The sequence below is a fragment of the Malaclemys terrapin genome, chromosome 1 (assembly GCF_027887155.1).
Source record: "Malaclemys terrapin pileata isolate rMalTer1 chromosome 1, rMalTer1.hap1, whole genome shotgun sequence".
NCBI lineage: Eukaryota > Metazoa > Chordata > Testudines > Emydidae > Malaclemys > Malaclemys terrapin.
In genome coordinates, this window is record NC_071505.1 from 121,994,424 (window position 1) to 122,012,219 (window position 17,796).

General features: G+C 42.9%; 1 protein-coding gene across 11 annotated transcripts in view; it reads left to right on the forward strand.

Moving 5' to 3' along the window:
* The first annotated feature begins 412 nt into the window (after positions 1-412).
* The window catches only part of PPFIBP1 (PPFIA binding protein 1), a 172,717-nt gene continuing 155,333 nt past the window's right edge, over positions 413-17,796 (forward strand). For all 11 annotated transcript variants that reach the window (XM_054037371.1, XM_054037361.1, XM_054037379.1 and 8 more), the window contains exon 1: positions 413-579. The gene's annotated coding sequence lies outside the window, so the exon portion shown is untranslated. The remainder of the gene's footprint in view (positions 580-17,796) is intronic.

The following is a 17,796-nucleotide window of genomic DNA, read 5'->3' on the forward strand; positions in this document are numbered from 1 at the left end:
AGAGACGGTGTTGCTGCACTGGTATTGCTTTTTAGTGTATCCCAAGGTGGGTTTGTTTACACCTTCCTTTTGGGATCTGAGGTTAAGTAATAATAATAAACAATAGCTATAATGAATAAAGTGCCCAACTTTTGCTTTCACAGAGCTTCCTGAAATCACCGCCTCCCCTGCCAAGAGACACGGGGGAAATCGCATCCCCCCCCCCAAAAAAAACCCACCCTTATTTCCAGCAGGACTCTCGCTCCAACCCTGGAATGCATAAAATTATCTGACTTGTTCTGAGTGACTGTTCCCGGCCCCAATCAGCTGGCGCGTGTGGGCTGCCGTTTCAGCCCCTCCCCGGCTCTCTGTGGCCCTTCCCCGCGGGGAGGGAGGTCTCTGGAACTGGAGTGACGTAAGCTCCCAGCTCAGTCCCTGCTTGGATTCCCCTGACATGGTGTGAGAGGCGGAGAGCGAGCCCAGGACGGGAAGAGGGGCGATCGATGGTTTACGAGGCTGCCTAGGGAGAAAGAGCCGCTCTCAGCCTGGGAGAAGGTGTAGCTGAACTTTGAGGAAGGGACTTGGCTGTTTTCCACCCAGGTAAGTGGGTCTGATTGCACTTTGGTGGAAGTCAGGGAAAGAGGGTGGTATTGCAACACCGTGCTGTCTGCAGCTGCTGTTCACGGGGCTCAGCTTCCCTCTGCAGCTCCTGCTCCTCCTTCCAAAACAAAACCAGTCACTTTTCCTTCTCTCTTGGCCTTTGGGTTTCTTTATTTTAACTCACTTTAAGCGCACGGCTGTTCAGTAACGGATCGTGCAAAGCTACCAGTGAAGGATGGTGAGAAAGTACCTAATTCAGTCTGTTTTATAACATTACGGTGTTTGTGTTTAATGGGAATGTTTCTGTAGAAGGTTTGTTTGCAGTAGTTGGAAGGATTTGGTGGTGGTGGTGGGGGGGTGAGGTAACAGAGTCTGAAGGGAAATGCAGGGAGCTTGCAGCCAGAAAAACAGGAGAGGGTGTGTGAGAGAGAGAGTGTGTGTGCTTTGTAGTACATTTCAAATCTGGTGTTTGTAAGGATCTGTGTGTTTTAAATTGTTTCTCTCTCTGGAGAAATGGGGGAGGGAGGATTTCTTGAAAAAGAAAACCTGTTGCCTTCAGGTGCCATGAGTTTCTGGCTTCAGGCTCACACCATATTATGTGGAAAAGAGAACAGGAAGCATTGGTTGGTTATAATGCTGTCTCAAATAACATACTTAATTCGTTGCAATTTAGTGACTGAGACTCTGGTTCTCAATTAAATCATCTAATAGAATTAAAGTGTATTAGCATTGTGGGGTCTATCATCCCCCCCCCCCAAAAAAAAGACTGCAGGTGATTTTTATGTAATTAAAAATCTGCACTCAATAAGTTATTTGCATTCTGTGGGAGGCTGTGTGAAATTCAGCTATATGTGTTAATTGCAAACCTGTCTCTAAAATCTAATGGAAAGCAGCCTCTTGGGGAAACATTTCAGTTGAATAGCACAGATATTCCTGCTCATCTCAGCCACTTCTCACCCCCCTCCCCTTAATTTTAACACAGGAACATTTTCTGTTGCTTTTAAAGTTCTGCTCTGTCTGAAAAATGAAGGGCTCATGTGAACATAGATGTCTTTATTTCCCTTCTTGCCTGTGAAACTGGAGGTCACAATAAAGTGAGGAGACTGTCTGGATATTGCTTATTCATTGCAGCAAGACAAATCCACCTTTTGACTACTAAAATATGGTAAAGGTTGAGCTACCTGTGTCAGGTTGGTAGGTAATAAACTGTTCAAAATTTTAAAAGCTACACCTGCCTGTGTTACTTCTACTTTGAAGTTTATTTTAGAGATTGTATGGCCACTCAATGCGGGGAGGGAATAGCTTTCTCCCATCAACAGGCATTGCCTGTTTCTGGATCTTTAGCCAGGGTTTAACTGAAAGAGGCTAGGGTGATGAGTCATGTTTCCAATTCCAGTTTGCTTTCCTTAGTCCAAAGGAAACTAACCCCCTTTCCTCTCCATCTTGTGTCATCTCCACAAGGCAATGGGAGTCAGTTTCACTGTGAATAAGGCTAGCTGACACTCAGACTCATGGCACTAGACTGGTGTATATCGAATGGCATCATCGCCAGCCCCGCCGATGGGAATGAAAACTAGATGTGATTTGTGCTCCTCATCGGGGAATGTCTGTATTGGGAAAGTAAACAGGTGATGACAAAATTTAGACTACTGGACTCTTTGCTAACTGGCCACTTAATAGGCTTAAAAAATGAAGTTGATTAGAAGGGCTAAATTTAAACATGCCATACTTCTGTTACTGCAAAATACAGTGCATTATAGCAGGAGGGTTGAGGTTGAATCTGTGTTTGGGTTGCCATACTGTGGGCACCAGAGTGTATTTCTAGACAGTCACTAGCTACAAGCCATGGAGAGAGACCACTTTTAGGAAAGTGGTGAGGGAAAGGTGTGCTTAGGTTTAAGCTCTAACAATTCTGGGATTTAGTAGGACGCTTCCAAATACAACCACTAAAATGCTAGGTGCACCTTGAATTAGCAATGTTTCCCTCTCCAGGGCCCGGTCTACACACAGTTCTTGTAGAACTATTTTGGTTAAGCTTTTTTGCTAGAATATTTATACCAGAACAACCCCTAGCGTGGATGAAGCTATTCCAGTATAAAGATGCCTCTAACTGGTATAGCTTATTTACCTTCCCTTATGGCAATAGTTATGCTGGTGTAACTGTATCCACTCAAGGGGGATTTCAGAGTAGCAGCCGTGTTAGTCTGTATCCGCAAAAAGAACAGGAGTACTTGTGGCACCTTAGAGACTAACAAATTTATTAGAGCATAATCATCCGAAGAAGTGGGCTGTAGTCCACGAAAGCTTATGCTCTAATAAATTTGTTAGCCTCTAAGGTGCCACAAGTACTCCTGTTCTTTTTTCAAGGGGGATTGTAACCCCTTTGACTCTTAAACATAGATGCTTGTCTATGCACAAGAGTTGTATTGCTTGAACTATACCTATATAGATAACGTTCAGTTATTTTCGGAGCTTTCAAAGGCTTTGCTGGTTTGGTTTGGTTTGACCCCAGACAGGATTTCAGTAGTAAAATGTGTAAGTGGCTTGTTGGAGAGACAAAGGGGGTGAGTTAATATCTTTTATTGGGCCAACTTCTGTTGGTGAGTTGGTGCAATAAAAGATATTACCTCACCCACTTTGTCCCTCTGATATCCTGGGTCCCACACGGCTACAACTACACTGCATAAGTCATTCCTTGTGGCACATACTGAAATGGCAGCAGGGCTGAGCAAAACAAATATCTGCATTCCTCAAACTGAGTCCTCGAAGGGAAAATGTTCTTCATGCTTGTGTGATCAAATATCTGACAATAAAATGTCTTGGTGTGTCAAATCCAGATTTATTGCTTCTATTAAAGGCAAGAGTCAGAGTTTAAGAATTTACATTCCTGAAGAGCAAGTGTGACTTCTAATTGTTGGTAACATCGTAAGTGTAGATTTCAATAAAATCAGTAGCAAGGTAATCAGTGAGGCAGTGTTATAGCACTGCGTTAGGAACCAGGAGACCTGGGTTCTGTTCTTTGCTCTGATGCTGACTTGATGTATCAAGTCTTCTAAGCTCTGAGTGCCTCACTTTCCTCATGTCTGGACTGGGGATAATAATATCTACCTTGCAGAGATGTTGGGAGGCTTAGTCCATTAATGATGGTATCGTGCTTTAAGATCCTCTCCTGGAAACTGCTACAGAAGTGATATGTACTGCAAAGTGAGGCTGATATGATAGCAAATATGTATTCTATTGTTCACTGATTAAGATTGGTGTTATTGGTCCTGGAATACGAAGTTTGTTACTTTTCTCCTCAAAGTCAATGGGAGTTACATGTGTTTATCTTGGAGCAGAGCTTGGCCTGGAGGGTGGCGATTCTCTAGTTTCAGTGGCGTCACGTCAGTTTTTGAAGCATGCTTCCTTTGAGCAAGGCACTGTTACGCTTAGCATCCATTAACTCTCTTACATGAATGACATGGATGGCCTGAGCCAGTGTTCAAATCCAGTGTATTCATAGCTGGATTTTTGGTTTGGTCCCATTTCTAGTTAGTGTTGCATTTAACAGCTTGACTGAAGGATATTTAAGTGGGTCCATCCTGCCCACTGGTATTAAAAAAGAAATCCACATTCCTTTATTTAAAGTTCTCTGTGTTGTAGTAAGTCTGGTCAGTAATATAACTAGTTTACTGAATACCTGTGAAATTTAGGGGACGTACAGAGACAATTTATGCTCTATAAACAACTTGAAGTCAGTTACATGAGGTGTAAGTCAGCACTGAATTTGGTCCATTCTGCTACCTGGGCTGTCCTCTGCTCTGTGCCACAGGGGTATGGGGTGTTGGTAAGACTCCTTCCTTCCCAGCTCCACCCACCACCCCCATTCACTATTACCACTAAACTGCTCTGTAGCCCAAATGCATACCTCCCACTGGGAAGGATCTACATGGCAGAAAGTCTTTGGGATTCACATCTTCCACAGCGCATCCTGCCTGCACACTCAACCATTCCCTGCAGAGCTCAGCTTTATGCAAGGGGTCCATATCCCGCATGGCCCCTTGAGGCCCTGCTTCCCTCACCTGGTGCAGGGGAAATGCCTAAGTTCTACTACCAAGGGAAGCCTCTCCAACCACAGATTTTGCCCTTGATGTACACACCTGTTCCCTCCAAATTCTTGATCAAGACTCTCTCTCCCCCCCCCCCCCCCCGCCCTGAGAATCCACCCTAGAGTTTACATAGAGCCCTTAGACGTGAGCTGTTTGCAGAAGGGATTTTATCTCCTTATGTGTTTGTACAATGCCTACAAAGGGACCTGGTTGGGAGAGGGGCATTTAGCTGCTACCACAGTAGAAATAGTTGTAGTCCAGTGCATGTTGGGACAGGAGAGAGGAGATAATGGAGTGCCATGTGAAGACTCCTGCAGTTCAGATATGGTCAGCAAAGCTTCCAGGTATGTACCTTGCTTTTGTCTCCATGCCTCTGTAACCACTTGCAGAGCTCTCATCATGGAGATATGCATGTCAGCAGGACAGTGTACCCGAGACAGCCGCTTCTGTTGTTGAACTCATTATTTTCAGTCTTCAAAGAGAAATTCAAACTCTTCTGCAGCTGTAAAGCTACACAATTACTGTGTGACCTATTTCTAGCTTGCATGTTAAAAATCTGAATATGGAGAAGTTATTAAATATTCTAAGCTGATAAATTCTGACTGACTCTTTTGGAGGCCAGATTTACTGTATATTTCTGTGGTGAGGTTAATCTCAAATAGAGACCTGATGATGAGGATGATGTCCCCTAGCTCACATATAAGCTCTTTTCAACCCTAAATCTCTTTAAGTGCCCTACAAAGGGGATCCGAATCACTATCCGCACTTTTGAGATGGGGAAAATGTAGCCTAATAAAAAGAATTAACTCCAAACACCCTGGAATCTTTGCATATGTACAGTTAACAGTGACCTCCCCTAATAGCGGTTGCTCACTATTACCAATCATTCATAGGTAGTCCTCTGTTTGGGGAGGCTCATACATGAGCGCCGGAAGCAACTGAGAAGTGGGGACGAGCCACTGGTGCCTGGACTGTGGCCTTGCCCCCACTCTATCTCTTCCCCCTGAGGCCCCACCTGCTCACTTCTCTCCACCCCCTCCTCCAAGGACTTCCCACCCGCTGCTCGCTCCTATCTGCCTCCTTCCTGGAACAGGAGGGGCCACGGCCTCATCACTTTTTCCCACCTTAGGTGAGCAAAGTGGGAGGAGGGGCTGGAGAGGAGTAAGCGGCGGGTGACGGGAGGCCTCAGGGGAAGAGGTGGAGTTGGGGCAGGAAGAGGCAGAGTGGGGGTGGTGTGGAGCATGGGCGGGCCCATAGTCCAGGCGCCAGTGCTGGTTCTCCCCCCTTCCCCCACACCTATGGAATTTCGCTTCTGGCGCTCCAAAGGTGGTAGCGGGCCGCCCGTGCAGTCATTTCATTAGTAAACTTGCTCTGGCTCTGGGACCTAATCTTGACATGCCTTAGCAAGAGACAAGTCTCTTCCCTAAGGAGCTTACAGTCTAGTAGGGTAACCAGACAGCAAGTGTGAAAAATCGGGACAGAGGGTGGGGGGCAGTAGGCGTCTACATAAGAAAAAGCCTCAAATATCGGGACTGTCCCTATAAAATTGGGACATCTGGTCACCCTGCAGTCTAGGGGGAAGATATTCAAAGGCACAAAGGGGAGTTAGATGCCCAGCTAAGTGTATGCCCACACTGTAATCACAGGGTATGCCTGCAGTTTCTGTAGACATACCTGAGCTAACTTTGATCTAGCTAGCTCAGGTACTGGAGCAGTGAAGCCTTGGCAGCATAGGCTTCAGCGCAGGCTAGACAGCTGAGTAATTACTCGGAGTTCTGGATGGCCTTGTATAGCCCATGCTGCTGCAGCTTCACTTCTCCAGTAGGTAGAGCAAAGCTAGTTAGGTATGTGTACATGAGCTGCAATGACTCCCCCTTAGAAAGTGTCATCCCACCCTTTCCTCATAATCTTTTTAATAGAACTGGTCAATAATTATATTGCAACATCATTTAAAAATAAAAAAAAATACTGAGCCTGATTCTCCTCCCACACCAGTTTTATACCTAACTCTGACTTCCGTGAGACTCAGGAATAACTCCACTGCTGTGAGAGGTGAATTGGGCCCTGCTCAGTTTTGAGATGAGTATCCAGTACTCTTGTATTAGGTAGGTGATCTGAAAACTGTGAAGAAACTGCTTAGAGCTATGTAAAGACAGTTTCAGAAATCAAGATAATATATAGCAAGTTTATCTTCAACATGCTTTACGAATGCTAATCTTCACAGCACCCTGTGAGAGAGGGTGAGTATTGTCCCTAAGAGGTATTTGTCTTGCCCAAGGTTTTGAAGGAGTGGGTATCAAATCTAGAATTAGAACTCAGTCCTCTTATTGGAGCATTAAACTGTTTCTGTAGCCAATAGGTTACCTGGAAATATGAATGCTTCACTGTTGGGTAGGGGGGTGCACAGGAATTTAAATCTGACTGCTTTTGGAGGGGCATGTTAGAGCAGCAGCTGAGGGCCGGAGCAGCAGCTGGGGATGGGACCAGGGCTGGCACAGAAAAAAAATATATTTTTAGACAAATATTGGGGATGGGGGGCTTGCTCCCCCCTTGTGCATGCTTCTGCTGTTGGGTTACATATCTAACTATTTCGCTTCACAGTTGTTGTACAGCCAAGGCTTCAAATGATGATTACATCAAGTGAGGAAAACAATGGCTATATCAGTGGGATACTGTGTTTTCAGATCTTTCCTGTGGAGGTTGGCCTTGTTTATTTGTTTTTAAACAAAATATCCAGCCAGGGGATTAACTGTGAACATTTTCCAGGGTGCTGTGACTGAACAAGATGACTTGTAGTTTTGATTCAGATCAAACTAAGGATAGTGGCTCTCTCTGCTATTTTTCTAATTGTAGGGAACAAACTGTTCATTACCAGTATGGGGTTTATTATTTTTACTAAGGGTTGGAATTTTCTGTTAATAATCAGTCATCAAACTGGATTTGCAAACTCTTACCTGTGATGTGTGTTGTCCTTCCTATGAACTTATATGGTTTCCCCACATTTGTAGCTTTTATTCCTTTCTATCTTTGTTGTGGACTGGAAAAATATGGTGGATAAAAGCTTGATTTTTGCAATGAATGTGTGCCTGGTTTTGTCAAAAGCCCAAACTAAACCAACCATGTAATAGAGCTGATTGTGCTGCATGGAAATGTTTAAATAACACATATTGCAGCCATGGCCTTTCTTAGGCCTCAGTCGTTCCCTCCTGCGTGGAAATAATTTGTGAGGGAAGGGGACAAGGTTGTGAAAACTTGGGCAAGGTTTGGCAAGGCCGGAGACCAAGCCCTTGATTAGCTGTGGAACTGTGAGAAATCGGGACTCAAACACCATGGATCCCACATCAAGATGTGCTGCTCCTCCACATTTCTCTCGTGGTGGAAAGAGTACTTCTGCAATTGAAGCAGCACTGCCTTGTGTGCCAGGCTCCAGTTAAACCCAGCGTTTCCTCTGAATGTGGAGGGAGTAACACTGCTTTAGTACTCCCTCAGCTTTAGGCAGAAATGGTCCTATCTAGGCAGGATATGCTGCATAGCGGCTGTTCCTCTCCTCCACTCCTGGCCTGCTCCACCTCTTCACCCCGCAAGCATTTTAATAGGGTGAATGTAAATGTATACCAGGGGTCGGCAACCTTTCAGAAGGGGTGTGCCGAGTCTTCATTAATTCACTCTGATTTAAGGTTTCGCGTGCCAGTAATACATTTTAACGTTTTTGGAAGGTCTCTTTCTAGAAGTCTATAATATATAACTAAACTATTGTTGTATGTAAAGTAAATAAGGTTTTTAAAATGTTTAAGAAGCTTCATTTAAAATGAAATTAAAATGCAGAGCCCCGCAGACCGGTGGCCAGGACCCAGGCAGTGTGAGTGCCACTGAAAATCCGCTCACATGCCGCCTTTGGCACGCGTGCCATTGGCTGCCTACCGCTGATGTATACTCTAGGAATGAAGAATGTAGGCCATGCTTATGTGATGGGGGACTATCCTGTGAAGCAGTAACTGAAAAAGACTTGTGGTTCGTGGTGGATAATCCAGCTGAATGTGAGCTCCCAGTGCAATGCTGTGGTGAAAAAAGCTAATGCAGTCTTTGGATGTATAAACAAGGGAATCTCAAGTAGGCATAGAGAGGTTGTTTTACCTCTGTATTTGGCACTGGTGTGTGACCACTGCTGGAATAGTGTGTCCAGTTCTGGTGTCCACAATTCAAGAAGGATGTTGATTGATTGGAGAAGGTTCAGAGAAGAGCTACAAGTATGATTAATGGCTTTGAAAATCTGCCTTCCCGTGATTGACTTAAGGAGCTTCACTGATTTATCTTAACAAAGAGAAGGTTAAGGGACAACTTGATTACAATCAGTAAGTACCTACATGGGGAACAAATATTTAATGATTGGCTATATAATCTAGCAGAGAAAAGTAGAACATCATCCAAAGGCTGGAAATTGAAGGTAGACATTTTCAGACTGAAAATCAGGTGTAAAAATTTAACGGTGAGAGTAAGTGACCATTGGAATAACTTACCAGTGGTGGATTCTCCATCACTGACCATTTTTGAATCATACCTAGATGTTTTTCTGAAAAATTTGCTCTAGGAATTATTTGGGGGGAATTTCTATGGCATATGTTAGACTAGAGGATCATTATTGTCCTTCTTGGCCTTGGAATCTGTAAGTATGAAAAGTCACCTCAAGTGCACAGAAAGTTTTATCTATGCAGACAGTGGAACATTCACTTCCCTTGTACAGCTACCCACGCATCCGAAGAAGTGGGCTGTAGTCCACGAAAGCTTATGCTCTAATAAATTTGTTAGTCTCTAAGGTGCCACAAGTACTCCTGTTCTTCTTTTTGCGGATACAGACTAACACGGCTGTTACTCTGAAACATTTTTCAAGACATTCCTACAGTTTTCTCTCTGCTGCACTGCAGAATGGAGAGGAACATACAGTAGGGGTTTGTGTTCTCTATGGTTTATGTTAGAGTCCCTTTAATTTGGGGCCCGAGACATGAGTATGTGTGAATAGAAATGTTTGTGGTTTTCAGTTTCAGCACAAATGTACATTTAATACTTCCTCTTGTGTTGTGAACCCCAAATACAATTACAAAACATGTTAAGTCCTGGGAATCAGACAGTGAAAATAACTCTACGTGTAGATCCATTGTAGTTTCATTTTCTGTATCCCATCCAAAGTAAAAAGTAAAGTCCACCTAAAGAGACAGCCACAGCTTTTAACTGGGAAAGCAGCTTATTTAAGAGCCTAAATATAGATTTAAGTTTCTACTTAGTTAGAACTTTTTTGAGCTAACTGCACAAATGGTGGACAGACTGTTATATTTTTTAAAATGTTTTAATATTACGAAGTGTTATTGATAAGAAATATGTTGTAGTAGTAGTAATCCCCACAAACATCCTTGAGATGTAGATAAATATCATCCCCATTCATCACATGGAGAGAGGTAGGCAGGAAGTTTGAGTGACTTGTCCAAGACAGCTTCACAGCTTGTGTTAAACTCAGGACTTCCTGACTCCCAGTCCTCTGTTCAGACCACAAAACAGTGCTTCTCTAGCCAAGGCATTAGAGCCAGGACTAGAGCTAACTAAAGAGTTCCTGAGTGCCAGTGCTGTGACTTTTTAAAAAAATCTTGACATCTTTGTAACAGCAGATTGCATGGGTGTGTACATTAACATTGACACCCATATGCTGGGCACGGTACTTCAGCCCTTACATGAGTGTTCTTATGGGAACAGTCCCATTGACTTTACTGAAACTTCTGATGGGAAGTTGTATGCTGATCTGTCTGTGTAGGTGTATGCTTGTCCCCCTTCATTGTTTGCTTATAAATCTTATTGGGGAGAGTAAGGTTCAGACTTGTGAACCATCTACTGCAGTACCTGAATTCCTTTATCATAGGACATAGATGGGAATCTAATTATAGGACTTAAAGTTTGTTTTAAAACATACTGATTTATGACAAGTAGTTATTTTCAAAGGCTTTTATGGCACCATATGAGACAGGTTTGAGAGAGCAGCTTTATTTGACTGTTTTTCATGAGAGAAGTGATTAAAATAACAGAGGGATGGAAAAGTCGGGCCATAAAATGGATGATGGGCTTTAGGGGGAGTTTATTTTGGCTAACTTTGTACTTGTTTAATGCCTGGTCATAAGTGTCTTACCTACAAATTGATTAGTCAATAACTGCCACTGGAAAAATGTAGAACTTATATTTCAAATATAAAAATAGAATCCAAGTTCTCGTTACCAAAAGCTTATCAAACACTTTAATGTTTGAAAGGGGAATTGAAACTACTTAAGCTGGAGACCTGCAAAATAGCAAGATGATTTTTTTAAATGACTGTAACCAAAAAAACAAACAAACCAACCTCTTATTTTCAAGGCCCTACCCTACAGTGCCTTGTCTGAATGACCGAAGGATAAAATTAAGACCACACATGCATTTACTAAATTAACAGGGTGGTGTTTTGGTACTAGCAGAAAAGGTGGCACTCTGCTGAGTCTGTGACAGCTTTACACATAGCTGCCCATCTGTTCTCTGTAGCATGCAAAGTCCTCTGAATTCTAATACTACACCAGTTACATGATTCAACTGTTCTTGGACTGAATGGTTTTAATTTAAAACATCACTAGTATTAGGTGAGTTCAGCCAGAGTGCCTCGTTCGGAGATAATGCTGACTCTGCCTCCTTAATTAATTGTGTTGTACACTTTTCCTTCCTGCAAAAAAATCCCCATTCAGCAGCACGAATCAAGAAAACAGGAACAATTCTCCCCCGTTGCACCCATGAATGCTGCAGAACCCTCAGAGTCAAATCCCATACCTGGGGTAGGCAGGTTCAGTTGAAGTCAATGGGAATTAAGCGTGTTTATCCCCAGGGATGATTTGGCCCTTTTGTTTCTTCTTCTTTGTATTACAGTAGCACCTATAAGCCAACTTTTGGACACTGTACAAACACACAGCCCATACCTCAAAGAGCGTACTATCTAAATAGACAAGGCGGACAATGGGTGAGAGAGGAAACAGCTGCAAAGAGAGGTGAAGGTCACACACAGGATCAGTGACAGAGCAGGAAATAGAGCCCAAGCCTCTTGGCTCCCAGTCCTGTGACTTACCCACTGGACTGCTGCTTCCTCCAAATGTCTTTGCTTTTGTCTGTCATCAGGAAAAATGGTCAGTTTCCTGAAAAGCGGCAGTTTGCATCACGAGTTGAATTTTCCTAAAGTTTAGAGGTGATCAGAAACCTGGGGTTTGGTTCAGGCTTTTTAAAAGGATCAGAATCACCCACAAAGTCTGGAGGTGCATTTCCCCAAAGTTTGGAAGTGTTCAGATCAGGGTTATACAACTCAGCTCTGTCTCTTGTAAATGTGAGTATATCTTGGCTAAACAGTGCCTGAGGGTCAGGCAGAAATATCACTCTTCCACAGGGATTTGAAAGGGGGTGAGCATTAGCACAGATCAGTTGTTTAGGATGGCCCAGACCAAGGGGAGTTTGTAATAATATGCAATAAGATTAAGAAAAAGAAAACGTAGGTTCACCGGAGGCAGGAGACTTCTGAAAATGAGTAAGTAAAATTGACAGGTAAAGATGTGTTTAGGGCCAAATTAAGATCATGTGATATATGACTCAAAACAGGATTCTAATAATTGTCATTAATGCCTTCCCTGGGAAGCCTTTGCTGCTTAGACTGCATCTCAGGAAAGACTTCCTGCTGCTGAGAGACATGCTGTTGGACTTCTATAGAAATTACTCCAACAACCTATAGTTCAATAGAGAATCCATTTCTGCTGGAGAATCCTGTAGGCTGGTATTAAACGTTCTGTGGAAAGGTGGTTATTCACAATTACATTTCAAAGGACTTTTTCATAAGGGATGCTGACCAGGAGATGTACTGGATTAGCTTTAACTTATGTGATTTTTCTCATTATGTATGTTCATAGATGCCTCTCGTGTCTTGGATTTTTTGAGTCTGGATCTTCTGAATCTCAGATTACTACCCTAACCACTAGACTCTCTTGAGCAGATTTTAAAAAAAATCCACCAACAACCACCAGGTATTTTCAGGGAACCTGTCCATTGTAGATAACTGGGGTGAGTTAGGCGCTCCAAATGCAATGGTGATGGGTGGGATATAAAAATCAAGTAGAACAGAATTGGGTAACTGGGATACCATGGCAATTTCCTCTATTTCTATCCTTAGTTGTACAGAATATAAGTCGGGGCATGATATGGCTCAGTAAGTGGTAGGTGCACTGAGATGCCTGGGTTAGCAAGCCATAGGAGTTAGTCCCTCCGTGCAGGAAGAAGGAAGGGCTAGCTGGGAAAGCCCTGTTCTGCTGGACTCTAGTCTGTCTGCCTGCACAAAACCATCCTTTTGCTGAATTCCATTTTAAAATTGGGACAAAGGAAACTTTTTGAATTCTTAATGGAAATCTCCGTGGAAAGTTTTCATTTTGACAGGGCCCTGAAAAGCCAGTCAGTTGGATTTCCAAAGCCTGTGGTATTTGTGTCGCACCCAACTGAGGTTCATTTAACCTGTCACAGCACCTTATTTGTTTAAAGAAACATCCGGGAAGGTTTGGAAATATTTCCTGGCTAAGCTCATGTAGATAGGTTTCCAACATTCTCTTTTAATTATTTCAGTAGATGTGCTTCAGTCATCCAATGGGCCTATTTTTCTTGCTGTGTTCAGGGCTGAGGCCGGCATTTGCTATGGGGTAAAGGTAGAGGGAATTTTCGAGGTGGTCACGCAAGTGGAGGAGGACATGTGTTTCTACCCACCATCCTTCTGGCAACAGATACTTTCTTTTGGTCTACACCCTGTTGGCAACCACATACATAAACCCATAGCTTCTAGCTGAAAGCATCTTCTAGGGGTCAGTATGGGCTGGTTATAATAATGGGAAAAGCTGTAGGGTCGGCATTTTTAACACTGTCATCCAAGTCTGCTCTTGATACTGGTAAAAACATCGGTATCCTGTCTACACTACTGTGTACACTCCCACTAGATCTAATTCATTACAGCATAAAAAAGCCTGAAGGTGATAATGCCACTCTAAGGGTATGTAGGTGGAGCCTACGCCAAAGGAAGGGGTTTTTCTGTTGGTATAGGAATACCACTTTCCCAGATGATTAGTTATGTTGACAACAAGGATGTAAATATCTGTTAAAGTTAATGGGTTAAACAATAAAATTGTTTAACCGGTTAACCGTTAACCAAGGTCGCTCCAGCGGGCCAGTGTGGGGTGGCAGGGGCTGGGGTCCCACTGGGCCAGCCGGGGTTGGGGTCCCACCAGGGCTGCGGTCCTCCTGGGGCTGCAGTCCTGGGGTCCCGCCTGCCCTCCAGTCCCGGTGTGGCTGGCCGCCGGGATAAACGGTTACGGTCCAGTTAACGGTAAGCCTCATGCTACCGGTTAACCAATTAACCTTCTACATCCCTAGTTGACAGGAGCTCTGAGGGCTATGTCAGCATAGTTGTGTTGGTTTGGGGGGGGGAGAAAGAGGGGGAGGTTTCACACACCTGACAGACATAGCTATGCTGCTGTAACTCTAAAGTGTGTAGACCAAGTCTAGGCAACTTTCTGGGGGAGCTTAAAACTGATTGATCCATTTCTCCCTTTTGTCCCCCTCCTACGTCTCACTGCCCCAGTGGAAGCAAAGAAAGTAACATTGACGATACATCCACCTCGCCACCTTCAGGGTTCTTTCGGTTACTTAAAAAGTGCGTTATAAGTTAATTTAACCTTAACAGTGAAGATGTCACTGCACAGTTTCTTGTTCACCATTCCTTTGTCAGTTGCATGGCTGGCTTTGCTTCAGATTGTTCATGCAACACAGAGATGAAAAAAACAAATGATGTCGTTCTAAGGGTGGTGCAAGTAAACTTCCTGCTTGTTTTAGTGAATTGTTCCACAGAGAGAATTCTGTGGGTTTAACTCTGTTGCTGTGATTAATTTATTCTGAAATTAATTTTTAAAAATATTTTGGTAAGTGAGAGAAATGTGTGTTGTTGTTGTTGTTGTTGTTGTTTTTTTAAATATAAGGTAAAAAAAAATCTTACTAGATTTCACTGTATCTTTAGAATGAGCTCTGAATCCCTAATTTTTGCATAGCTTTATCCACATGGCAGAGAGTAAGGGCGTATATGTGGAAAAGTCTTATAATTGCTTGTCATGCTGGTTGGTCATAACACAAGGTAGAAAGAGACCCTTCTATACTAAAGCTGAGGCTGAGGTGTGCATATGATCGAAGGGATGCCAGCGTTCTCCTAGGGTGACTTCAGACAGCATGATCAAAACTGATAACTGACAGATTGCTGTATAGCCTGTAAAAGTAACTATAGTTCAGCTGTTAGAAAGGAGGGTTAAGAGCAGAGTGGCTCAGCTCAGCTGATAATCCATCACTAGGCTGTAACGCATGGGGAAAGTAGAAACAACTTAAGGAGGAATCTTCTTATCTACTATGCCAAGGTCTATGAATTTGTTGCTATTCTAGATAAGATTTCTAACTTAACCATTCAGAGGCATCCATGCCAGTTACTGGGCAGCTGTTGGCTCTAGGCAGTAGCTTATTTGTAGTGGCAATCATGGAAACTTCCCCTAGTGACTTGGTTCTACATATTCTATAACTTGCCAGCTACTGAATGTATTTTCCTTCCCTCTTCTGTAGTTTGCATTGCAGTTGCTAAGTATGTTGAAAGTGGAGTTCCACGCTAACACGAGCAATGCTGCTAGAACAGAGCCCCTGCAGGAATCCAGAGCACCACCCGTCAGACCAGCGCTATGGCTACTAGCGTGGTTGGCAGTTGTACTGCATGAACCCGGAGACCCCCTCCGTCTGGACAAGGTGTATGGCACAGCTCTGGCTGGAACTGGCAGCTAGACATGTTGTTTTGGACACAGGTGGGAGGTTATCCCCCTCTCCCCACTGTGTTGTACAGGCATGGGGCTTAGAGGCAGTAAACAAGGCTTGTTGGAGACGGAGGAAGAGCTGGACGCTGGCTGTGCTAACAGCTTTATTGCATTTATGTGACAGTTCCATGCTAATAGCAGGTTGAGTTACTAGCATGGAACTCCTGTGATTATAGATCCAACCCCCTTCAGCCCACATCTTTGAGGCCTTTTGGGGTTTAAACATTCTCCTTCCATTCCCCCTCTTCCTAGGAATTTTACAACTAAATCAACTCGCTGTGGGTAGTTATGATAGTAGGAATGAAAAACAGAACTGGCTCCACTATGATATGAAAAGTATTTGTGAAATATCTATGGAAGAGATGGTACCACACAATTATCCCTTACATTCCTTCAGGCCATACTTGAAATTATTTGCATTAGTTAAGCAATTATTGCAAGTTTGTGCAATAAACATGTTCGCTTATTGTAGTAACTTCTCTCTCTTCAATTCTGTAGTGCAAAAAAACCCAAAAGCATCATGGCAAATAATGGGATAATGGATCTCAATTCTTGGTAGATGACCTACTCCTGTTAGACTAAATCAGGATTATCAATCTGGTAATGCTCATATTTCAGTCAAGGTCTGAAAAGATCTTAAAGCCCTTCATTATGCCTTACAGTGCACATAACTGGGTGCCAGTTAATTTTGTGGCAAACTGATTGAATTATTCCTGTTTGAACAGTTCCCAGCATGTGAGCTTTAGTACTGTTTAACTTGTGCATCATGTCTAATTTTAGTTAGTCTCTCCAAGCTGCAATGAGTGAGATGAAAGTAAATTATTCCTAGTTTGAAACCTCACACTGATGCTAAGGTATTTGCACTAATTTGTGATGAAATCATTGCAGAAGCATAGCAAGCAATAGACTGCGATGGGCACATTTGATAAATACCCCAAAATAAATCTCTGACCCGGATTGTTTCAGTTAGAAGGCTGTATTTAGAATTTTGTCCAGCTGTTTTGCATTGCTCTGAAAGGTCATCTTGCTCTCAGTGAAATATAGTACCAGTGTGTGTATATAGAACAAAACACACATGTGGACCCTATTTGTGCCCTTATTTGTACCAATGTTATTCCATTCACCTCAATGGGATTGCATAGATGTAACCGAATAGATAGAGGAGACTATCTTATTGTTAGATTTATGTAAAGGCAAACTCTGAGAACTATTGTTTAAGAGCATTCATAGGCTTCACTGTGTTTCCCAATAAACTTTATCACGTAGTTTAATATATACTAAAATAAGCACATAACATTTTCTTGGGATATTACGTTCAACCCAGTTGATATGGTCATTGGTGTACCTATCTGTGGTGGTACAATCTATGTATTTAAAATCAAAATTATTTAGTTTAAGGTAGACCTACTCTGTTTTTATTTTTACATACGCACCGACCCACCCCCTGGAGGAGGGAGAATAGTAAGCTTCAATTTATAAGAATGCTTTTCATTAAGAAATTGAGGCATTTGGGGATCTCTTTTCTGTAAGGAAACACTTCTATGCAACTGCCTATTGGGAGAAATGTGGCACTTGGTGGTAAATGTTAGGTGGTCACTATGTATATACCGAAACTGGAATTTTGATGTGATGGTGCAGTTAAAATCCCTATTCTCCCAAAATGTGCCATGTTATCTTTCAGTGACCACCAGTGGGTAGGGTCTGGGTTTTCTATCTTATCTTCTTAGCTGTTAGATGGAGATTCATTTCCTCAGTGATTCCAATCACTGAGGAAATGAATCTTATTAATGCAGCTGGTCTAGAACATGCACTTAGGGTTAACATGGGGCTGTTGCCTGAGTAATAGCTGCAGGATTTGTTCTTTAACAGTTAAAAAAACTGGAAAGAGACAGATCTGGAATGTCCTGATGTCCTGCTTTTTTTTTCTTTTGAACATCACGTTTGAACTTCTGGCTTTAGTCGCACTGAAGAGTACCTTGTTCCGAAAGTGGCCCACTGAAATCGTAGGTTGTTAAGGTGCTACTTAACATGAGTAAAGGTATAAAAACCTGGCATTTGTACTGTAAGCTCTTCATGAACTGACTGAAGGTTGAAATCCTGGACTGGTCAAAGCCGATGGAAGTTTTGCTATTGATTTCACAGGTCCTGGATTTCACCTGCTATCTTCCTTGTCTAAAATACCATGGACGTTTGTGGTGATAGAGCCAATT